This window comes from Protopterus annectens, chromosome 7.part0 (genome assembly GCF_019279795.1).
Source record: "Protopterus annectens isolate FY-2018-M chromosome 7.part0, PAN1.0, whole genome shotgun sequence".
NCBI classification, from domain to species: Eukaryota; Metazoa; Chordata; order Ceratodontiformes; family Protopteridae; genus Protopterus; species Protopterus annectens.
Genome location: NC_056739.1, coordinates 1641773803 through 1641794847, shown reverse-complemented (window position 1 = coordinate 1641794847; position 21045 = coordinate 1641773803).

Below are 21045 nucleotides of genomic sequence, written 5' to 3'. Positions count from 1 at the left end.
TAAAATCCTGGCAGCTTCTAGTGATAGGGATAGTGTGGGAAAGAGAATCAGATAACCAGATGTATGTGATGTCATTCTGTATGCCAGCAATAATATTTAGATATTAGTAGGAGATTGCTCTCAGTATTCTGTATTCTGTTTTGGATCTGACAACAAGAACCACTCACCCACTTCATCTTGCCTTGGGCTAGTAAGTGACCTGGGATAGTAATTCTCTAAATCAGTTAGGAAAATATAGTGAGAAGAGTTAAGCATTGTTTTTCTGTAGCTGTGTCAGTCTTTTCAGCTGTGTTATTTTCAATATTTCCTGTGACTGAAACTCTGGTGTTTACTATAAATAGATATTTAGCATTTTCATGTTCTTTTATGATTTATTATTACATATATTTAAACTTCTCATTGTGACTGGTTCTTTTTAAAATATTTAAGTTTTGAGAGCATTTTCATATATTTATTTGATGATAATGCTAGTCACACCTGAAAGCCTGGCTGTTTACTCAACATTATCATTAGTATTACTATTAATTTCACTCAGTATAATTGAGAACCCTTGCAGGTGCCTTAGGTAGCTGGCTTTGTATTGCCTGGTGGCAGTGATAACTACCTCATAGTCTGGACAGAAGGTGTGTGTATGTGTGTGTGTGTGTGTGTGTGTGTGTGTGTGTGTGTGTGTGTGTGTGTGTGTGTGTGTGTGTGTGTGTGTGTGTGTGAGCTACTTAGAGCAAGGACATGAAGCACTGGTTTCACAGAGATAGTGGTAGAGGACTTGGCTTGGGCAGTCGGCTGAGGGCTTAACTCTACAGCTGTATCAGTGGGGGAGGTCTTATTGGGGACCTGAAGGGAGACAGAGAAACCCAGACCTTGGGCTGAGTGCATTCCCTGTGTGATCTTAAGGGAAATTTTGTTTCATGCAGAGAGGTCTGCATCTGGAAATAGAGTGTATCCGTTTGTATTCCAAGTGAACATCCCTCTCCAGTGTCAGTGGTGAGGATTCAGACTCCTTGATTACTGGCCCAGAGTGAGGACGCCACACACAGGCATAATTACAGATCACAAAGTGTGTGTGTGTGGGGGGGTGTTCAGGAGTAATTATTTGTTTCATCTCAAACCTGGAAGTTAAGTTTTATAGAGTGATGAATTATATGGAATGGTACAGTACAAAATAATAAAATACTCACGGGAAAATATATGTATGTAATGCTAATGACCCAATATTTCTGAGGATTTTTTTTTTCAAAATTGGAATGAGGTAATAAAGGAAAGGGGATATACTGGTGATAGGAGGAGACTTCACTGTTAAGATGAATCCTGAACTGGATAGGTTGTATGGGAAAAGGGAATATAATGTTAAGGCTCAGGAGCAGTTTATGGGAAAAATGAAAGAACAAGATTTAATGGATACAGGGAGAGCTGATTACAGAATTGTATATCTTAAAGTGGGAGCTGGAGGAGTTAATAGTATTGCAGGTGGAAATAAAATGTATTAGTAGAAATGATTTTTTGGTGATTGCAAGGGGAGAGAAGTGCAAAGCATATAGCATGGGCATATAAGGAGAAATGTAGAGAGCTGGTAGCAGAAAGCAGAAAGGGTTAAGATGGATAGATGTTAGATTCCTCTAGTAAAATAGGTGAGTCACTTAAACTATGTTTTGAAGAAGCATACCAGAAACATGAAGTGGCATGCATAGAAAGATGGTTTCAAAGTCCTTTATATGGAAAGACTGTAGGCGAAGAGGACCATTTGAATGAAATGCTCCTATTATAACACAGAATGTGTAGATAGCTATACATAACATAACATAAAGAAATGGGAAAAACAGATGTGGATGGACTGCCTACCAAATTTGATGAATGAGGAAAAAAGAAGCTGTACCTGTATCACCCACCTATCCAGGTTTAGATAATGGCTATACATAAGAAGTAACATTTACAAGAAACTTGGAGAATCTTCATAAGAAAATAAATAACATTTTACAAAAGGGAAGCGACAGGACAAGTACTACAGTTGGCAAAATAAATATTGTGAACATTATGATTCTCCCTCAAATTATACATATCATAAGATATACCCCATTACGGTTTGATCACTCTTTGTTGGATAAACTTCAGGTCATTAGTCAAGCAAACCAATGTAGAATTCCAAGACAGAAACTACTTACCCTATCCTCCCTTCTTATATATAGCACACCTCTGAACCTATATAGCTGGGAAATGCCACCTCATGTATATCACTGGTTGATCCCTGCACTTCCCCCCCCCCAATGACAAGCACTGTTTTATTACATTTACTTTCTTTTCTGACACTTTGTTAAATCTGTTAAATATATTCATATCTGTAGATAAAGTGTTATCTATTTTTTCTGCTATTAAAAAACAACCACAAGTGTGCAGATGAAACATGACCTTGTGTTGTGGAATTTAATATGGTTCAAATAAAATGAGACCTATTCTGAGGAAACATCAGTCTACAACAGATTTGGATAGGGGACAGCCAGTTACCATCCTTAATATTTTGGTAGAGAAGTACAGCAGAGCTTTCCCACTTACAATTTCTACTGATATGTTTGTGTTCAGGGACATATCTAAGGAGAAATGGAAAGTCATCTTGGGAAACATGGAATTATGCAAGATCTTAGGTGGAAGTTCTGTGTTCACTTACAAAAGAGTCAGAATGTGAAATCCTTAGTGGAAATTGAGCATAAAGGATCAAGTGACATACAGAATTCCTTAGGCACATACAAGTGCAGCAAGTGAAAGCACTGCCAATTTATATCAAACACTTCAAATGTACACATGAGGGCAACAACATTTTCACCTGTGGGCTGAAGCCAGATACAATTGCAACTCACAAGGGGTGGTTTACCTGGCAATCTGTGAATCATGCCCAGGTTTTTATGTAGGGAAAACTAAGAAAGGTGAACAGAATAATTTATGAACATTGTTTGGCTATCAAGAAGAAAAATATGTTAATGCCCTAACCAAACATTCACTTACATGTGCAAATTTCAGAAAATTCCATTTTTTTGTGCTTGGCTCAGTGACCATGAATGACTTTGTTGGCAAGTACAATGTTCAGATGGAATGTTGTGAGTCTAGTTGACAAATAATGCTTCTTGCTGACTACCCACCTGGTCTCAATGACTCCATAAGCATTAAATGTTTTATTTTGGTACTAAGGCTGTGAGATGACATTAATGCTATTATAGAAGTACTAATATTTCATATTTGAAGTTTTCCAAGTCTGTCTGAGTTGGATGATAGCATAAATTAAACCATCAGATCACATTTCATGTTTTTAATACACATTGTGTGCTTTTAGTGATTGTTAGATACACTGTCTCTTTAAGAAAATTTGCAAGATCCCATGTTAGTATCATTGGTTGGATTGAATCATATGCTTACATTACACTGTTTTTAACCTCCAGTTTGTACATGTTTTTTAACTCTGATGAAGTTCTAGTTAAATAAAAGAATGAAACCACTCAGTCAGTAAAACGTTGTGTTGGAGACTGTTTCCTTACTGTTTTTTGTGGAATTATTTTGCCAGTTTGTTGCAGTTTTTAAATTCTGTGCCTCTTTAGTCATTTTTGTCATTTCTGATATGCTTTCACAGCAAGAATGAAATATTTCGAATGTCCTTCAGTGTGGATTTGTTAGCTTGCTTCCTGTCTAATATTAGCAGGTGCTGACAGGGTTAGAAAAGTATAAATTTTGTACTGAATAAAATGTACTACCATGAAATCTGGACTATGTGCCTGATATGGAATATCATAAATAAGAAGTTATGAGATCTTAATTAGCGGAATTAATACTGTAGTGTTCATATTACCTGGTCATGGTGGTCTAATAATTGTTACAATAATGTTGCTTTTAAAGAAGGAAAAGTATAAAACATTATGATTCTGATTATGATTATCTGGTCTCCCACATAAGTGCCTTTCTGTGTGATAAAGGAGATGGTTATTCTCTGCTGAACTGTCTCGTGAAAGTTATTTGATACCTCAACAGTTTGAAATTGTGGCTCAAATTTCTGAGTTGTTTGTCTACTGCTGCATTAGAGACTACCACTGGGCAGACAGATTTTCTGTCAGTCAGATTTTCAATGTGACAATATGCACTTTTAAATCTCAGCAGAGTATACAGTCTCTACAGGTAAGCTTTACTAACACTGTCTTTACTAGTTTTGATTGCCTAAATTGTGTGTGTGTAAATTGGATAACGAAAGAAAATAGGATGACTGTGTGATCACTTTTTACTAACCTGCTTCTGTATAATTGTGTGATACTGATCAATATACAAGGACAGAGATTCCTTGTTAAATAAAAGGCCAGATATACCCTAAGTAAAAGGATTTGAAATAACCCTTTCACAGGTGAAAGCAAGTAGATTGGGTTATTAAGGCAAGCCTTTTCAGGAGTCAGAGCGACTCTAATCAAAAATATTAAAAAGAAACAGATGATTCCTTCATTTGGAATGTGAGTGACCATAATTATAGTCACAGACCAATCTATTTGCTATGAATGTGAGGTTTTTATAATGGATCCCAGTGGAAGTGGTTTTAAAGATGCAGACCTGGGGACTCCAGGCAGGTGTATGTTTAATAAGTATGGTAGAGACAGGTGCAATTATTTGGTAAAATGGTCTGAAGTCACAAGAAATGATAGCACTTGACAGTTTAAGAAAAAGATTTTAGAATATCTAAAAAGTAAGCTGGAACAGAGCGGTAGCAAGGTACCAGCCTCTTATTGGTCAGCTTTTATGACTGGTAAGTAGAATCCAACAATAAGGAAAAGGAATATGTAGTTAGGAGCTTAAAATATAATTGCACTAGGCTTAAAACACAGCTTCAGGCAGCAAATAGAATAGTTAACAAATTACAAACAAAAAATCCCATTCCTGGGGTATGTGTTCTTTAAGACAGCTAGAAAAATTGGGACTCCTATTGCCAGAATCATCAGATGATAACTGGCTACCATTACTCTCTACACCCCCTCCACCTTATGACCCACCAAAACTTCAAAATGCTAATATTTCTCCACTCCAAGAGAACCGTGGAGGTCCATTTTGCAGAAACAACTACTCCTTTACCAGATACAGCCCAAGTACTTCCACTCTCCCCTGTGAGTCAGGTTATATCATTAGATTCCAACAACATTGTAGACCAGATGTAACTTCAGACCAAATGTTAATGTGTATAGCTAATAAAGGGGAAACATATACTATAAACATAAATCCAAGAAAAGTTAAAAAGATTCCCTAACCAAAGTCATCTTGTAAAGGCTAGCACTTTGTGTAAGATTAAAAACATCATAACTCAATTACCCATTATTGTTGCAGGGAGGAATATCAATGGGCATCACCTGCATAACAACCTGCAGGTGAAGAGGCAGATTTTTACTCTTCTACTGATTCTGATATACCTTCCACACAAATACATTCCTTATGAAAAGTTCCAAACCCTGAAGCAGCTATAGACACTGAGGCTGAACTGACTATTACAGTGGCATGGCCATGGACTGCAGTAGATTTTCAAATCATGGTAGGTTGTCTCCCTTCTATTAGAACACACTCATCAAAATATGAAAAATCCCAAAAGGACGTGTACAATTACAAAACCCTACCACTGAAGATTTGAGAGGCATACTAAAAGATTCCATACCTCCTGATATTTTTAGGAAAGTATGGAAAAAATCTAACTTAAGAGATAACATTCCAAAATATATAAAGAGTTTCTTGCTGCTAGACATAATCTATTGTACAAAGAGAGAAAGAATCTATAAATGCATATTTGTAACATATGATAGATGCATTTGAAGACCTCTCTAGACATCTCCAATAGGTAGTGAGCAGCCTTCGTAGATGGCTTAATACCACCTATACAAGAGCAGATTAAAAAGTTTTTAAGCTGGACAAGCTTAGGTATCCATGCAACTGTCAGCCAAGCACAATATAGCAGAGAATATCTTCAGGGAAGAAAAAGTACAAAAGAAAAATGTAGTGGCTATTCAATTTCAGCAGTTTAACACTGATTTCTCAGGGTGGGGATGAGGAAGAAGAAATCTTAGAGGAAGAGCCCAATTTTTCAGCAACCCCCAAAACAGTATCAGCAAAATTTTTATTCCCTCTGATTTATCACAGACACCATACAGTACTTCAGGGTTAAATACCTGTTTTCATTCTGGGCTAATAGGTGCATTGGCAAAATGATTGTCCATTTCTTGGACAACAACAAACTTAACCAAATAATCAGATACTACAGCAATCTGATAGAAATTTTCCTGTATGAAATACTACTTGGCAGCCACCAGTGCAACAGCAGTCTCATTAGGACAGCCATGAGCAGGAGCTACAATTTTTTCTCTTAGTCCCAACTGCTCAAGAGGGTCCCTTTCTCAATGATACTGTGCAAAATACATCTGTTTCATTCCTTACAAACATGTCAGCTACTAGATCTATGATCACTTTTGCCAATGCCGAAAACCTTCCACTTTCCAAACACACAATTTGGACTTTGGGTGTGTCCAGAATTCGTATAGATTATCCAGAAAATAAACCTGTTCCTGTTCAGATCAGTCTGTTAAAAGAACACCATGCTTTTATTGTAGGAAATTCATCCCCTCTAAATTTATTAGGAAGATGTCTACTGTGCAAACTTAGATTTACTTTTTATAGTACACCTAATGGTGTATTTTTAGTTATCCCTAATAAAACTTTAAGATTATGCACTAATACTATCCATTTACATGAAGATGTCCTCTTTGCCTTTCAAATGGTAAAACAGCTAGACGGAAATGCTGACCTGGAGGAATTGAACATTATTCCTCTGCAGCTCTGGACTGTCCATGACAATGAGGTACGGGTCATACAGAATGCAGAACTTGTCTGCATAATACTAAAATCTTATGAGCACCTGCCTGTGCTAGTTCAATATCCTTTGTTGGTAGAAGCAGAACAAGGAACTGAACCTCTTTTCTGCCTTGTTACACAAGGTATTAATATCCTGCCTCATAGTCCTTTTAATACTCATATTTTACCAGTTAAAAAAAGAAGAAAAAAGTACATATAGGTTTGTGCAATATTTACATGCTGTGAATCCTGTTGTAATTCCAGCATTCCTACTTATTCCTATTCCTGCAATTATACTGAGTTCTATCCCTCCAGATGCCACTATCTTCTCAGTGATTGATATTTCATTTGCTTTTTTCTCTGTTCCTATACACCCTGATTGTCAGTATTTGTTTGCCTTTACTTATAAGGGTCAGGATTATACTTGCACTAGATTACCTCAAGGGTATATAAAATCTCAAACTTTATTTTCTAGAGAAATGAAGAAACAATTAGATAAAATAAAATTCCCTTGTGGGTGTACCTTGCATATGTAGATGATTTGCTTTTAGCTTCTGAAACTGTATATGATTGTAAAGAAGATATTATTTGTCTCTTCACCTGGTTGGCAGAATTTGGATTTAAGATCAATTAAAGTAAAATAGAGTTGTATAAGTCACAGTTTCAATACCTGGGACATCTTATTTCATAAGGTGTTAGGCATATTTTGCCTTTATGATTTGTTGCAATCCAAATTGCATCATGCTGCACTACATTGAAACAGCCTTGAGCTTTATTGGGTTTAATAGGTTATTGTTGACAATGGATTTCTAAATATGCTGAAGTGATAAGACCTTTGTTAGAATTGCTAAAGAAAGATACCCCCAAGCCTTTACTTTGGCAAGATTTTCATAAACAAGCTTTTGTACAATTGCAAATGCTGCTTTCAAGCCATTTTGCACTTGGGTTACGAGATTATTCACACATTTTTTTTTCTTTTCTGAAGTAAAAAAAAAAAAAGTGGCATTAGATCTTTTAGTGCAATGTAAAATGATGTCTTTTAGATCTGTTGCTTATTTCAGCATAAATCTTGACCCTGTAGCTATAGCCCTCCTCCACTGTCTTAAGTTGGTGGCCGTGATGGTCTCATTGTAGATGTGGCAGCTGCACTAACTCTCAGGCTCAAGACTTATATAGCAGTTCTGCATTCTGAAGACTCTTTGTCATTAAAAGCTAAGCAACAATATTTATCTGTGGCACAGCTGTCTAAATGTAAATTGTCATTGCTCAATTACACTTCTTTACAAATTGTCCGATGTCCTCCTCGTAATCCTGCTTCTTTAATCCTATGATCATGCAAAGAAAAATGTCATGACTGAGAAGTTGTTACTAATAATGTGCTTCCTCCCTGATTAGATTTAAAAGGCATTTCTTTATAGAATCCAGATCTTATCCTTTTCATAGACGGCTCCTGTATTCAAACAGATGACGGTAAACTCAAACAAGCATTTTCTGTTTGCAATCAAAAAAATATTTTATTAACTGGACAATTAAATAAAATGTGTCTACTCAAGTGGTTGAATTAGAAGCCATAACAAAAGCATGTAAAATTGGCAAGGATTAGTTAGTGAGTGACAATATATACAAATTCTCGATGCTTTGCATGATTTTGGTATACTTTGGAAAAAGCAAGGTTATTTTACATGAGCAGGGTCAATTATTTAAATGCTGTTTTTGTTAATAAACTGGTAGAAGCTTTGTTATTATCAAGAGAAGCAATTGTAATAAAATATGCCTCACATAAGACCACCGGTTCCTTTGTAACTAAGGGTAATTGATTAGGCATCTAAAAAGCTGCATTCTCTTATCCTTTTCAGGCTATGTATTCACAACAAATAAATGTAAATAACTTTTCTTTACAGGAGCAGCAAACGAAGGACTCTGAGAAAAGGAGGTAGATAAGAAATGCAGTCGGTCTCCAGACCTTTTGTGGTGCCACCTGTATGGTTGGCTAGTAGCCCCATTAAATTTTGTAAATTAATTGGTAAAAACATATTATTATCCTTACCACTTAGATAAAAACACATTAATAAAACAGATTTCCACTGACTGGTATCCACCTCATCTCTCAGACTTCATTTGGCATTTTGTAAATACTTGTGAAGTTTGTTTAGAATACAATGTGTCTAAACCAGTTCCTGTACCTATTCAATCCGTAAAATACATTGGGGATATTTTTGCTCCCTTCAGTGAGGTTTTATTGAACTTCCCAGATACAAAAGTTAAAGTATGCTTTAATTATTGTTTGCATCTTTTTGGACTGGGTAAAAGCTTATCTTATATGATAAAAATGATGTGAATACAGTAGATAAGAAACTACTAACAGAATTGATTCCTAAATTTAGTGTTCCTTGTAGTATACAATCAGGTCAGGAAACTCATTTTCTAGTCAAGTAACATAACAGTTTTGCAAGGCTTTGGGTGTCAAGCTAAATATTCACTGTCCTTATAGACCACAAGCTTTTGAAAAAGTTAAAAGAGCTAATCAAACTAGTAAACTTAGACCAACTAAAGCCTGTGAGGTAACAGGACTTAAATGGCCAGATGCATTGCATTTAGTTTTGTTTAGTATTAAAAGTGTAGTAAATGCCAGTAAAAAATTGCCCCATCATTAAATTCTTATGTGTAATCAAATAAAAATGGTTGCCACCCCGCTCCCTAAAAATTTAGTTACTAGATATTAATAAAAACCTGCTTTCCTATTACATATCCTTGCATTCTGTTTTGTAGAAATACCATAGCATTGTTCAGCAGACAATCCAACAACCCTCAAAACCTTTGGAAAGACATAACCGGAGTCCAGGACACCAGGTATATATCAGGGTATATTCTCCAGAAAATTCACTCAGCTCCATGTGGAATGGACCGTTTTTGGTTTTGCTCACGGGTGCTACTGCCATCCATTGTGAGGGACTCCACACCTGGATCCATGTGGCTTATGTAAAAAAGGCACTCCCTTGTGATGAGCATAATCAAAACATCACTAATGACAGACCACATGATCCAGCAGATCCTATTGCCAGCAAAACCAGACAATGAACCAGAAGTACTGTTTCATTTGAAAGTGATAGCCCATGTCATATTGTCATCCAAGCCTGATTAAGTAGTGTCTATGAGGTGTTTGCTGTCCAACCTAATCTTACTGCTGTCAACCCATCTGTATCTGGAGCTAAATGCAGTGAAGTTAGCTTTGTTGTTACACAGTGTGATTCTGGTAATTCTTCTTGGTCTGATTCAACTTCCAGTGAATTTTCTTCTTCAATTCCAATATTTTTTCTCACTTCCATTTCTAATATTACTGATTCGTACATTATTTAAATGCTGATTTGGACATTGCCTTATCCAGACAATATTTTCATTCTAAATCATCTGCAATAAAACTTTTGTTCAGTGGCTTTTTGATGATCGGTTTCATTTATACAATGAGAAGTCCATCCAGTATCCATATTTACAATTTCTTCAAAATCCTCTTCCTCTCCATTATGCCCATTTTTCCTGGAGTCCAGTCATCACTACAATTGTTGCACTTATTACCATTAATTTGTTTCAATTTCTTCTGCCATGTCTGTCTTACATCTAAAAAACATGCTGAGTGTTTCCATCTCAAACCCAACAAACGAATGGGGCTGTGGGCAGCAGCACAGTCTGTACATGGTGCCCTATAGGGGAAGAATTATATAGACCAACCACTCTGGAATCTACTGTGATGTTCAGTATCCTAAAAATAGAAAAACATGCACCAGAGACTGCATGCCTAATCAGGGCTAGCCACTTGACAGGGTAAAATATGGCTCTAGGTGAGTTGGTCTATGTGATTCAGTCATGTTGACTAATGTCTTCAAATGGGCATGGGTATTTGTCAATGATAAGTGGGTTGAGGACCCGACCAACTCAGATCTATGCCAGGGACCCATGCTAATGGTGGGAAGAGTGTATGTGCCTGTATTTGCCAGTGTAAGCCCATGATAAAGACCAGCAGTCCTGCTTCAATAAGCTTCTGACTGGACAGTGTAAAGTGACTCAGCTTGGGTTCCCTGGGATAGCTCTGTTGAGTGAAAACTAGATGTAAAACCAATTAACTCTTCAAGCTTGCACTAAGAATTGCTGCACTCAATGTAGGTTCACTGATAGAATGAAGCTTGAAGTGGATGACTTGCTGGTAAGATGGAGGCTTGACATTCTATGTATCCAGGAACCAAGCTGAAAGGGCAGTGAAGCAAAGCCACTTGGCCTGGTATTCAGAATCTACTACTCAGAAAAAGGACAGACTAGAAATGGTGTGGGAATAGTGGTGAAGGAGAGGCATGAAAAGACAGTGAGAGATGTCATCAGAATTAGTGACAGACTCATGGCAATCAGACACCAGCCTAATGATAGGTCAGTATTTATAACCTCAGCATATGCCCCACAGCAGGACTGTGATAGTGAAGAAAAGTGTGCATTCATACAGCAGTTGCAGGAGCTGCTATATAAAGCGGAACGATATGAATTGTTGTTGATAATGGGTGACTTGAATCCACACATTGGGCCAGACAGAACTAGATACGAGAACTCCCTGGGTCCACATGGGTGGGAAAATAGGAATAATGAAGTAGAGGCCATTCTAGACTTATGTCTGGGAAATGCAGTCACAAGATCACGTACAAGAGTGGCCAACACGCAACAAAGATACACTTCCTTCTTGTAAGGAAAGGGCAATGTGGTCAAATCATTGATTGTAAAGTCATCCCCAGGGAAACAGCCCATGGCATAAACTATTGGTTGACACAATCAGTTGCAAGCAGTGGCAAGAAAAGGGTCTAAAGTCAACAGAGACCAAGCTGAAGACCTGAAAGTTGACTGGACAAAATACACAACAGTTCAAAGAATTACTGAGGGCTCTAGCACCTCAAGAAGAAGAGGACATAGATGGAGTTGAAGAAGAATGGCAACGTCTTAAAATAGCATGTGTGAGGACTACAGAACAGATATGTGGGCTGATCCAGGTAGGTTCATAGGTTCATAGATCCATAGGTTAGTACTAGGCTATCTGCCTGAAGGCATTTATAAGCCTAGCCATAATGTGTTGGCTTTCACCACCCTCTTAGATTAGTTCCCTGTGCCTCTGTCCAGCAGAACCACTGAAGTGATCCCTGGGGTAAACTTTCTGTTTCCCATCCACTCGTCAAGGTTTCTTTTGAAGAGGGTTAGCAAGGAGCTCTGCTTAATGTAGATTGGAATCTTGTTCCAAATCATGGGAAATCTCTGGGACAGGAATCTATCCCTCCAGTACGTCCTATTTATTGTTGTGTTGAGGTTTAGATCCCTAGAGCGTGTGGCTTGAGGGGATAGGGTTTTCTTTAGGTGGAGCATGTCCTTTAATTCTGGGTTGGACATGGTCTTGTATGTCAGACAGAGATCACCTCTGAGTAGGCGGTATGCAACCGAGTATAGCTGGAGTTTCTTCATTCGAGCTGCATAGGGCATCTGTTTGAGGCCAGTGATCCTCTTGGTGAGGTACTTCTGTGGTCTTTCCAACTGTTGCAGGTGTCTTGTAAGGTACATCCCAAATGGGACATTGTACTCTATGATAGGTCTGATGAGTGATGAGTATAGGGGCACAATGATCTCTTTTGATCTGGATGCAAACCCTTTTGTGATTAGGTGGGCCACATAGAAGGATTTTCTAACCACTTTGGCAATGTGATTATCAAAGGTGAGATTACTATCTACTTGGGTCCCCAGATCCCTTATTACGTCTTCCATATTTAGGGGACTACCATCTATGTGGCAGTTTGTGGGTACTTTGTGTTTTCAAAGGGGATGACTATGTACTTTTTGGCATTTAGCTTGAGGCCATGATCTTGACACCAGTTATCCGTCTCAGTGAGACTCTTTGGGAGGACGTCTGTGTCAGCCGGAGAGTCAATTATGGCCCCTAGTTTGCAGTCATCTGTGAACTTGGTCAATCATAGTCCTCCTGTGCTTGCCTGCACCTCTGAGAATTATATGCCAAAGAGGAGGGGTCCTGGGACTGAGCCCTGGGGAATACCACTTGTAACCGGTTTAGAGTCGGACATAGCTCCTGCAACTCTCACCATGTGGGTACTGTCCGTGAGCCAGTTGGCAACCCATCTTGTGATGTAGGGATTTATGTTCAGGCTGGTGAGCTTGTCTATAATACCAGAATGGAGAATGGTGTTGAAGGCCTTTGCAAGGTCTAGGTAGGCTGTGTGTACCACCTTTCCCTCACCTATAGCCTTGATAATTGTCTCAAAGAAGTCCACCAAATTTAGGAGGCATGATCTGCCCTTAACAAAGCCGAACTGGGTAGGGTCCAGTGTTTGGAGGTTCCCAATGTCTCTGTTTATGAGTTCCATGATGATGCGCTCCATAGCCTTGCAGACCAAGCTAGTCAGGCTTATAGGGTGATAGTTCCCAGAGTCTGTTGTGGCTCCACCTTTGTGGAGTGAAATAACCGTTGCTGTGAACCACTCTATGGGTATGTAGCCTGTGGAGAGGCTGAGTTTGAACAGTGTGTTTAGGTGAGGGGTTAGTTCATCTTTAAGCTCATGTAGGACGCAGCCTGGGACACTGTCTGGTCCCATTGATGCTGTGTTTTTGGCTTTGGAGAGGGCTGTTTTAACCTGAGTGTCTGTGATTTCAGGGACTCTACATTCTTCTGGTATGGCCATGGGCCCTTTTGGGGGTGAGTGGGGGGGGTAAAGTTTACGCTGAACCTGTCTGCCAGGATGTTGGCGATATTGGTCAGTTCAGTGTATTTTGTGCCATTTTGCACTAACTTTGAGCAGATCTGAGCATTGCCACTTAGATTCTTGACATAGCTAAAGAATGCCTTGTGGTTATCTTTGGAGTCCCTGGCAATTTTTCTTTTGAAGCTCACCTTGGATGATTTTATGAGGGATAAGTAGTTTCTTGCTGATACTGATAAGGGATGCCTTCTCTTCTTGGGATTTTACTCTTTTCTGTACTAGTTTCCTCCTTTTATTGTATAGCTTGTTTATGGCAGGCGTCCACCAGACTGGTTTCCTTTTCTCGTATGAGTGAGTCTTGGTTTTGCTTGGAATGGCACGATCCATGCATTCTTGTAGGTGCCCATAGAATGTATTAGTAAAGGATTTTGCAGCTTGGACAGTGTTATCCTTCAGCATGGGGGCTTTGAAACTTTCCACCTTGGTCTTAAGTAATGTGAGGTTTGCTTTTGAAAAGTTTTTCACAGTGGTTTCCTTGTCCAGGGGTGGGGGTGGAATGTGGATATCCAAAGTGATTTGTTTATGGTCAGATCTAACCAGCGAGGGGTTGACCTCTGATGTGGAACGCCAGTCGCCTATGTTGGTAATGACCTGGTCCAATATGTTGTCACCTCTGGTGGGAATGTTGACCAGCTGAACCAGGGTGTTTGAATTTATAAATTCTAGGAAATGCCAGGCAAGGGAGTTAGTACTTGAGTAGTTCTCCCAGTTGATGTTTATGTGAAATCACCCAATATTAAGGTGTTTGGTTGGACCTTTATGTTTCCCAGTGTTTCCAGAAATGCAGAATGGGGTCCTGGGACATGGTGGGTGATCTGTAGGAAGCTACAATTTGAATTGCAGTTTTGCTCATTGATAGTTGCATGTGGATGATCTCTGAAACATCGTGCTGTGCCACTAACCTGGAGGTGTGGGTATCCTTGAAGAATATGAATACGCCCCCACCTTTTGTATTTCGGTCCAGGTTCTGTGGCCAAAATGTATGGTATGAGTTGTAGCCCAGTAGTGCTGGGGTGCTCTCTGGAGCCTTAAACCAGGTTTCTGTTACTGCACATATATCAATTTTTTCCAGACTGAGGAGTGCTTCAAGTGCATGCATTTTGAGGTTTAGACTTCTGGCATTGAGTAGCATTTCCCTCAGTTTTTTGTTACTTGTGGTATTTACGGTGGTGGGTTTGTCTTTTGAGCTCTGCCTAAAAAAGGCACTATGGGGGTGGCAAGAGCCTTGGCCAGTATTCAAAAGCCTAAGGGTGACAGGTTCAACCTGTCTCTAGCAAAGCAACGTGGCTTGGCTGAGGTATGGAAATAAGATACATAAAGAAAGCTGTTGGTGAATTGCATTAGTCCAAGAAGTCATCAAAAGAAAGAAGGAGTACAGGAAAAAGTGGGAGATAGAAAAGACAGATCAGGTTAGGAATACTGGTTGGCTAACAAGGATGCTAATAAAGGAGTTGCAATAGCAAAGAACAAGGCGTCAGAGGCACTCCATCAGCTTTTAGAAAGTGTCTCAGTAGATGGCACAAAGACACTGTATCAGGTTACAAGACAAAAGAACATAGTCAGACATCCTGCTCACCGGTCTGCAGAACATCAAACAGAGATGGAAAAATTACTTCCAGCAGCTTCTGAATGAAGGAAACCCCACAAAAGTTGTTTTGCTCCAGACACATCCTATGATGAGAGAAAATGAGAAGCTCACAATATAAGAAGTCATAAGAACACTAAGGAAAATGAAATCAGATAAAGCAGCAAAGGACTGATGAGATACAGCAGATATGATAAAGATGCTGGGAGAGATAGGGGAGAAATGGCTACTGAGGGTGTGCAGAGAAAGGCATATCCGTGATGACTGGAGAATAAGCATATTGATGCCAGTGTTCAAGAGCAAAGGGGACAATCACAACTGTGGGCAGTACAGAGGTATCAAAGTCATGTCACATTGCATGAAAGTTCTGAACAAGATGATTGGTAAACGAATATGCAGACTCATTGAAAGTAAGATGTGAGATAAGCAGCTCAGATTCAGATCAGGATGCAACACAACTGACTCAATGTTTGCAGTGTGACAGATACTTGAGAAGAAGCTAGAGGTGAGGAAAGAGTCCAACTGGGTATTCCCACACTTGGAGAAAGCATATGACAAGGCCGCAAGCAAGCTGATTTGGACAGTCCTGCAGTGATTCAAAGTCCCAGAACAATTGGTAAAATTAGTGTAAGCTATGTACAAGGACTGAATGACTAACGTATAAATAGTGCTCGGTCTCAGAGAGCGGTCCCAGTGGGTTTGAGTGCACATCAGCGTTCAGCTCTGAGCCCACTGCTATTCATACTAGTGATAGACTACATTAACAATTTTTCCAAAGTTTTACATTAGTAAACAGGTTGGGGGGGACAGATCAACAAAGCTACTATATGTAGACAATGCAGTATTACAGGCAGACTCTGTGCAAGAGCTTCAACAAAGGACAGGGGAATGGAAAACAAAACTGAAGGCACATTGGAGAAAACTGAGTACAGATGAGACAGTCATAATAGCAGCAAATGGGGGAAATTGGAAGAAGCTGAGAATTGAGATAGAAAAAAAAAAAAAAAAAAAAAAAAAGGAACATTTTTGAACAGGTTAACAGCTTCTTGTATCTGGGAGGGGTGGGTTAGAAGAAGGGGAATCTAATGGAGGAGATAAAGCTAGAATCAGAAGTGCTGCAGCCAATGGACACAGGCTGCCAGATGTAGTATATGACAGACGAATGCCAAAGAAGCAGAAAAGTAAAGTGTAAGAAACAGTGGCATGGCCAGTACTACTTTGTGGTACTGAAACCTGTGCAGTAAAGGAAAAGCAGTTTTGGAGGATAGAGTTGATGGAGATAATGTGCCTGAGACTGATGGTAGGATGCACACTGTTGGACAGACAAAGAAATGACATAAGAGCAGGAGCCAAAGTAGCTCCAGTTGCAGAAAAGGTCAAAGAGAATAGATTCCTGTGGTTTGGGCACATGTGCAGAAAACCATAAGACAATCAGGTGAAAAAGATTTGTGACATACAGGAAGAAGGCAAGAGCTATCAAGGGCATACAGCAAACAGGTGGATGGATTGTGTGAGAGAGATCTGCTACAGTGAGCAGGAGTGTCAAAGATGGCAGAATAGTGATTTTGAATAGAGAGTAATGGTGACAATTGGCACAACACTCTGACCCCATGTAGAAAATGGGAAAAAGAGGGCCGATAATGATGATGATTTTTCTTCAGCCATGATGATTTTTCTTCTGTCACCTGGAACCATGAGTGTTTCATCTTCTGCAACTGTAAGTACTGAATTGTTTCCCAATAGACATCTTTGGTCTGTTAAAAATGGAGACAGGCACTTAGTTAAAATTATACGTCGAGTACCTGAATGGCATTCTCAGTTTAATATGTTTACTGCTGCTTTGCATACGTATGTGCAGACTCTTAATCTATTATGTTGGGGCTGGAAGACAAGCATGCCAGTATTACAAAAGAATAAAAATACCCGTGGATGTCAAGCTTATCCCTGCTTACCTACAGACTGGTCTGGTTCTTGTTATATTTGTAATGTTATCCCTGTTATCTGACATACCTAAAGACATAACTAAAGAAAAAGGTTCTAATGTTCATCGCAAATGAGACATTAAAGACATTCCTAACCCAGTTGGTAAAATAGATGCCTTCTGGGTCTATCATAATACTGTACAAGAAACTGCTTTTAAAGGACTTGTTGACATAGATTTTGGTGATGATGTAATTTCTTGGGCAGGTATTACTCCGGTTTATGGGAATTTAAGAAACTGTCTAATATCCTAGAGATTGTGAGTCCATAAATTTGATATCTCAAGAAATGACTGTAATGCACAGTTTAGTGCTACAAAATCGTGTGACACTTAATTTCATCCTTGGTTCTAAAGGGGCGCTGCATGCACACTCATCCTAATGGAGTGCTTTTTGTTTATTCCTGATAATGTCGGTGCCATCTGTAGTCAGCTGAAAATAATGCAAAAAAATTGTTGCGTATTTGCATGTTAAAAAAAGACAGCTCCCAACAGGCATGGCTAACCAACCTCTTTTCTGAATGGGGAGGAAAACTCCTAAAGTTATTTATGTTTATAGCAATAATAATAATAATAATAATAATAATGTTACTTTTAATTATGCTCAAAGCCTGCATTTTAAAATTATTAGAGTCCCAAAAGGATATTAACTTAAATTTGATTAGAATATTTCCATTGACCACTATTAATAAAAATCATAGTACAGTAAATAATAAAAATAAAGTTTTGCAAGATTTTAATACAATATGTGATACCTTATATAAGGGGGAATATGAAGAAGTATACAGTAAAATACATAGTAATGAATGTATTATTGATGATTATTTATAGTATTCCGACAGCATTTTTTTCCATCAAAGCAGAAGCATGTTTTATTGCAAATAAGACTATATTTTTGAAACAACTGTTTAAAGTTTGTGCTGTCAGGGTCAGAAAGAAATAACATGTGAAAAGTGTCTTATAGCAAGTGAAAAAGTGTCCATATATCTGAAAACTTGTAGTCATTGTCCAAATGTGAATAGTTATTATGATTTGAGTAATGTTTTACAGCATCAGATGAGTGAATGGGAAAGCCGAGAAGTACAGAGAAGAAAAAAATGTTTTGTGTGTCCATTTAATTTCTATTATACCATGACCCCCCCCCAAAACGTGCACGCTGATTGGCCAGCGTGCCTGTTGTAAATCGAGTTATACTAATGGAAAAAGGTCCGGTCGCCCGGACTTTTTTCCATTAGTATAACTCATTTTTATAAAACACTGTCTCGCTATGTTAAATGGGTTTAACATAGCGAGACAGCTTTAAAATAAGCAACGGAGATCTCCGTTGCTTATTTTAAAGCTGTCTCGCTATGTTAAACCCATTTAACATAGCGAGACAGTGTTAAAAGCACGAGAAAGCAAGATCTCCGTTGCTTTTTTAGTTTTGCTATGTTAAATGAGTTTAACATAGCGAGACAGTTTAAAATAAGCAACGGACATCTCCGTTGCTTATTTTAAAACTGTCTCGCTATGTTAAATTCATTTAACATAGCGAAACACTAAACAAAAAGCAACGGAGATCTTGCTTTTTCCGTTTTGCTCACAGTCTGATGTACTGCGCAGGCGCGCAGTACATCAGAACTGCCACAGATGCCAGACATCTGCGGAAGGGCAGTAAACAGGCATTATACTATGCCATTATTTAAGAAAAGTAATAGTTTCTTTTCTTAAATAATGTCATGATAATAGCAATAACCACTTCTGGGTGGTAATGCTAAATTTACCCACGGTTGGCTTTGTATCCTCGGCTGCCTCGGGGACCAAACCACGCCAACCGTGGGTAAATTTAGCATTACCCACACCCAGGCATGGGTTATTGCTATAATATACTTTAACAGTAAAAATGAAATATTCAGAATGTCCTTCAATGTTTATCTGTTAGCTTGCTTCCTGTCTAATATTAACAAGTGCTGATAGGGATGGAAAAAGTATAAGATTTGTATTGAGAGTAGAATGTTCTATAATGGAATGTTGAATATGTGCCTAATATGTAATTTCAGCTGAATTAATAAAATAAATAAGCAACCATGAGATCTTAATTAGCAGAATCAGTGCCATACTATTCATTTTTAATTGGTCATGGGTGTCTAATAATTGTTACAAAAATGTTGCTTTGAATGAAGGAAAAGTATAAATCAATGATTCTTGTAATTCAGGAAGACAGAATTATGACTGTCTGTTCTGACACATACATGTCTTTCTGTGGAATAAAGGAGATGGTTATTCTCTGCTGAACTGTCTCATGTAAAACATATATGGTAACTCAACACAGGTCACCTCTTAGCAGCCTGTAAGATTGTGAGTATAGTAACAGAGCTTTGAGTTGATCTATGCAGGACTTCTTGTTTAGGCCTTGTATCCTTTTAGTAAGGTATGTCTGTAGATGTTCCATTTGTTGCATGTAGCTAGGGAGATATATGATAAAGGGGGAATTATATTCAATGATTGTCCAAATGAGGGCAAAGTAAAGTGGGACAATGCCATCCCTAATTCTAGATACAATCCCTTTATCAGCTGTGCAATATAGAAGGACTTTCTTACACTAATATACACATGTTGATCAAAAGTTAGTCGACTGTTCGGATAGGTTTCCACATACTAAACAACTGGGTTAACTCTTAGGTACATATTGACTTCCAAGATGGCTGCATACTGATCACCAGCATAACTTCAACTCTCCTAATGTGAAAATAGAAACTGAGAAAAAAGAGTGTTACTGAAAATGTTTTTTAGTAATGTTTCATTATGGGTAATAAATACATTCCCTGGATGCCAGTAAAGAAGAAGAAATTTGATAAACCTGAAAGGAAATCAGTCAGAAAAAGTGAAGACAAAATGCTGTCTTGACATGATTCTGCTGCAGTTAAGCAAAAAGCAGTACAAGTTTCAGCTTTAGTTCAAGAGATGGCTACCAGTAATTTTAAGAGGAAAAAATCAAACATACTAGGAGGTGATCAAAATAAATGAAACCTTGAAGGAATGTATCAATTCAAACAAAAAAAGGCTAGAAAAAAATAAAAGATTTAACTAGCTATTCAGTTGAAATAATAAAATCTCAAAAAATAGAGGCTGACATGAAGTAAAAGCTGGATGAATATGACATTTCTCAAGAAGAATTGTTTAAAAAATAGTAGAGTTAGTAGACAGACCCTCGAGAGAAAACTTGAAATTTTGTGCCCTAACTGGAGAAACTGGCAGGAATGGACTGTATTAATTTTATGAAAGAACAAATAAGTAACTTGACTGGTGCTCCACAACAGAATTTGTTAATCAAAAGGCACATGAAGTGCATGTTCCAATTCTAGCTATGAGAAAGCAGCCAAGACTTATATTAGTAAAGATGTAATCATGCTAACTGTGAAGGCTGCCAGCCTAGCCAGATTGAATTTTATAGATAAGTCTATAATTTGTAAATATTAATGCAAGGCACAGGCTTGTTGACTTAAATGGAAAAACTGCTGTTAGATGTGGAACTTCAAAAAATGTCACAACAGTGCTCTCTACTGACCAAGTAAAAGCATGTTGTGATCCTTTGATCTAAAGTCAGCTCCAGCCTGTCTAGATGAAGACATTCTTTCTATTGTTTTAACCAAGAGTTAAATTGCTAGATTTAAACATGCAAATATATTTTATCGCTCTGCTTCTTGAATAGCTGCAAGATAACACAAGGAGATATTAAGAATGTAAATGCAGTTTCTGTAGCCTGGGAATCCAGGAAAGTGTGAAGAATGATATAATGTGTAGCATGGGAACCACAAGAAAGTGTGAAGAATGATGTAATGTGAATCAGAACTGCAATTTCAATT